The sequence below is a fragment of the Amblyomma mixtum genome, chromosome 3, assembly GCF_055824585.1.
Source record: "Amblyomma mixtum isolate Tamu chromosome 3, ASM5582458v1, whole genome shotgun sequence".
NCBI classification, from domain to species: domain Eukaryota; kingdom Metazoa; phylum Arthropoda; class Arachnida; order Ixodida; family Ixodidae; genus Amblyomma; species Amblyomma mixtum.
In genome coordinates this window covers 71,150,857-71,155,154 of record NC_143014.1, presented here as the reverse complement: position 1 = coordinate 71,155,154, position 4,298 = coordinate 71,150,857, and the positions used below count along the sequence as shown (strand labels likewise).

The 4,298-nt window shown below is 49.7% G+C and overlaps 1 protein-coding gene across 1 annotated transcript in view; it reads right to left on the bottom strand.

Annotated features, from left to right (window-relative positions):
- Window positions 1–4,298, bottom strand: part of LOC149350543 (uncharacterized) — a 45,765-nt gene that overhangs the window by 12,988 nt on the left and 28,479 nt on the right. The window lies entirely within an intron of this gene.

The window sequence follows — 4,298 nt, the reverse complement described above, 5'->3', positions numbered from 1 at the left end:
AGTTACACACTATTCTGAATATAAAGCAGCTTAGGCAATACATTGAATTATGTACAGTACTCACGGATTGAAATAGGATACTCGGAGCGCGTGGCCGTCGCTGCATGCAGCGCCGCCCGTGGATGCTCATGGAACCAAGGTGCTGCATTGTGGTATAGCGCGAGGGGGAGAACATCTACAAAGCAGAATTGCTCCTTCCGGTCGCCAACGAGCCGGCCTGTGGTTTACCACACTGCCTGCGTGGCTGCAAGGCTTGCGCGCCTTCATGTGCCGAGCGAAATGGTTCGGCGGTGCGCACTGCCCGTTTTGCGGCGTCGTCTGCTTGCGGATCTGCGCGAGCAGACGACGCTCTCGTTACACGCCTTTTGGCGATGCGGCACACATGCTGTGCAATTAAGACACAGGATTCAGCCACGAGATAGCTCCTTATGTGCGGTTGTAGATATGATAAACATCTGCACAAAAGACTAGCATATTTCGTGCGAACACCTGTGGAGTAGCCGACGAGAAACTGCCTTCTTTATTTCAGCCTCGAAATGATAACTCCCGGCATTGTTGGTCGTACTGACGTCAGCAGAAACCGAGCCACAGGTAGCTATATATGGCGAACACAAGACGCACCTCCGTTTCAGACACGAGCAGCAATGCCAGGCATACCCATCTCGGAACGGATGTAGATTGTGACTCTGTCTGCAGCAGGTTTACCGCAGCAAAAAATTGCCGATTTGACTGGACGCCCCCGCTCGTCGGTGCGTAGGATTGTGCGGGCTTTCCGGACGGATGCTCGCTTGGCAAATCTGCCCAGAGGACACCGACCGAAGGTGACTACCGACTCTGACGACGAGCGTATAGTTGGAGCAGCGAGATGGAACCCGAAGGTGACGGCAAAAGAAATACGAAACGACCAGGGGCTCGCAGCCAGCACACAAGTAGTAGTAGTACGCGAGCGCCTTCACATGGGTGGCCTTCGTTGTTGTGTGGCGGCGATTAAGCCCTTCATATCTTCAGAAAACAGGATCAAAAGGCTGCTGTTTGCAAAGGAGCATCGGTCCTGGACAGTGGGAGAGTGGCAGAATCATTTTTACGGACGAGAGCACGTTTACATCAAAATGGGACCAGCGGCAGCGAGCGTGAAGGACACGAAACACGAGGTAGGTGGACTCCTTCACAAATTCAGGGTTACACAGCTTGTGCAAAAAAATCTGCCAACATTTGCATTTCTTTACATTCCCGTAGCACATGATAGATGGGATATATGGTATGTGGGGGCTAGGTATGCGTTTTCATCAAAAACTACGTTTTATATTCCGTGCACTCCGCTACAGCGAGGAGAGAGCGCATGGCCCAAAACGTTTCACCAGTGCCTTGTTTCGTGCGTTGGACGCAAGCAGTTCGTAGAAATGGTCACTAAAGGCAGTGCATTCTGCCAACATTCAAGAGCAGAACCCCCTATCGTCGCGATTGTCAATCGCAGCGAAGTAAAATGTTGTGTTCTTTCCGCTTTCTTCACCCAGGTTCGACGCGCCCAATCTGCATCGTGTTGCAAGCAGCGGTCGATGTAGCGTCAACGTGTGGGGGGTGTATTTCCAAAGACGGCTTGGGTCCGCTTGTACGCCTGGACGGCCACTTTAATGCCGCAGCATACTTAGACCTCCTCGACACCGTCCTCATGCCGTACGCCCTGGATGGCCCATTTAAGGACGGCTTGTTTTACTTCCAGCACGACCGGAGCCCAGTTCACACCACAGCACCCGTGACTCGCCTGCTGGAAGACAGGTGTGTGATGGGGTTGAACTGGCCTCCGCAAGGTGCGGACATGAATATTATTGAGAATGTATGGGCTGAAATAAAGAAGGCCCTGTCTCGTCGGCCGCTCCACAGGTGTTCTTCGGACAACCTGTGGGCGGCTGTTCAAGAAGAATGGGAGAAGCTAGCACGTTCTTCCTAGGCCGATAGCCTCTACGAAAGCTTGCCACGCAGAATGGCCGCCGTACTCGCTGCTAGGGGCGAAGCAACAAAATACTGAGACTTCTTTTAAATGTTGCACGAGTACAGGCCTGTGACTGCTTCTTTTCTTTTTTTCTCGTTACAAAATGGACGAAATAAGTTTTTCTTTTGTGCATGTCTACGAAGGCACGTAAGGCGCTATCTCGTGGCTGAATCCCGTGTCTGCACAGCATGCTTGCCGCATCGCCAAAAGGCGTGTAACGAGAGCGTCGTCTGCTTGCGCATCTGCACGAGCAGACGACGCCGCAAAACGGGCAGTGCGCACCGCCGAACCATTTCGCTCGGCACACAAAGGCGCGCAAGCCTTGCAGCGCCACGCAGGCAGTGTGGTAAACCACAGGCCGGCTCGTTGGCGACCGGAAGGAGCAATTCTGCTTTGTAGATGTTCTCCCCCTCGCGCTATACCACAATGCAGCACCTTGGTTCCATGAGCATCCACGGGCGGCGCTGCATGCAGCGACGGCCACGCGCTCCGAGTGTCCTATTTCAATCCGTGAGTACTGTACAACAGATTCTCCACAGGCTGTGGAGAAACTTGCTCTCTAAAACCACAAGTGGTTTTCTACAGAGGAATATGAGAGGAATACGAGAGAGGAACAGCACAATACACTTTCAAGCATATGACACCATGAAATACTTATTACAATTAATAAAATGCTAAAGAAGAACTATAATGATGGTTTAAAGCTGCATTTGAGATTCTGCCTGGACAGTGTGATGCTAAAAGTGTAGTGCTTGTCAAAACAGACACACACATCCCTTGCCTGTTGATTAAAGGGACACCGAGGAGAAATTGAAGTTGGCTTGTATCGACACAATACCAGCTCCCGATTACAAAAACGCCCCTCATACTGACAACAAAGCTCTTGTAACATAGAAAAGAGCAAGAACCAAAATACAGGTATCGCCGCCACAGGCCAAACTCGCAAGTACAAGCGTGATGACGTCATAGGACAAAACAGTGTTGCTAGAACCAATGGTTCTAGCAACACTAGGACACGAGAAGGCACGAATCACTGAGGCACAGCCAATGCATGCGCATATCTCCTTGGCGTCGCCAGATGGCGCCACGTACCCGGCAGCTACGCGCGTGCCTGCAGCATCGGGACCAATCAGCGCCTGCTCACCGGCGGTAGGCGGGCTCCCAGTATTCCGCTAACGGTAACAAGGTGCACGGTATGCTAAAGGTGTCTATTTACGAGAACTTCATCGACTACTTCGAGAACGGGATCCATCATAAAGCTGGCAAAACGCCGGTGCAAACGTAAACGAAGCGACGGTAGCGACGGCCGCAATAGCCGATAGATGCCTTCAACGTGCGGCCGGCGGTAGCTTTCTTTTCGGCTGCTGCTAGGCTGCACTGCTGGCCGCCAGAAATCTCGGAGTCTGCGTTACGTCATGTGCATGTCATGTTTCAAGTCACTTAGTCCTGTGTTGTCATAAGAGAATCCCAAGTTTGAATCAGAGCGGCGGGAAAAACTTTTTCAACTTCGAATCCAAATTTCTTAGAAATAAATGCATCTTTTGCTGCCGGCCAAGTGGCAACAAAGCCATGAAATGCCGAACTATCGGATTTTGCTTTAAAGAAAATATTAATAGAGCTCTCCTCACTGTCCCTTTAATACATCAGCTTCAAGCACTGAAAAACGTCAGCGGTAAGGCATGGTTGCAGAGGGCAGCACCTTGCAATTAGGGAACCTGCTGGATATTAAGATTTAACACAGAGACGAGTCTCATGGAGAGAGATGTCTACCCATCTATTAATGAAATTAAATGACTGCAACTTTAGGATTCAAATAGTTTTCTAGATATGAATAACCATAAGCAGCGACTCCTCCGAATGGGGCTCACATTTTCTGCACCCACTTTCAGGTAAGCCATAGAAAAAGCAGAAAGCAAAACATAACTCTGTGCCCTGATAAAAAGGAAATATACATAGGTAGGTTAGGTCAGCACCATGGATTTCGCAGCTTTCACAGACAGTTTCTTTTACCTGTGCAAGAGATTTTTTACCATTATATCAGATAAAAAGTTTGCATAATTTTTTTATTACTGCAACTAAGGACAACAGTAAAAGCTGCGGCATTATGCCGAGAAAAAAGCAAGCCCCTTGCTGTCAGAACAAAGGCAGTACACAGGAGCACAAACAACACGCTGCTGGTTGTCCAGAAAGAATACGGTAGTAACCGTGCTACAGAGCTCAAGAAAGTTCATACCACTGTTTGTTGAAAAAGTGAGCACTTAACTGACGATCTGGCTCAAAAATGTGGCATCCAAATTCTACTTTGCAT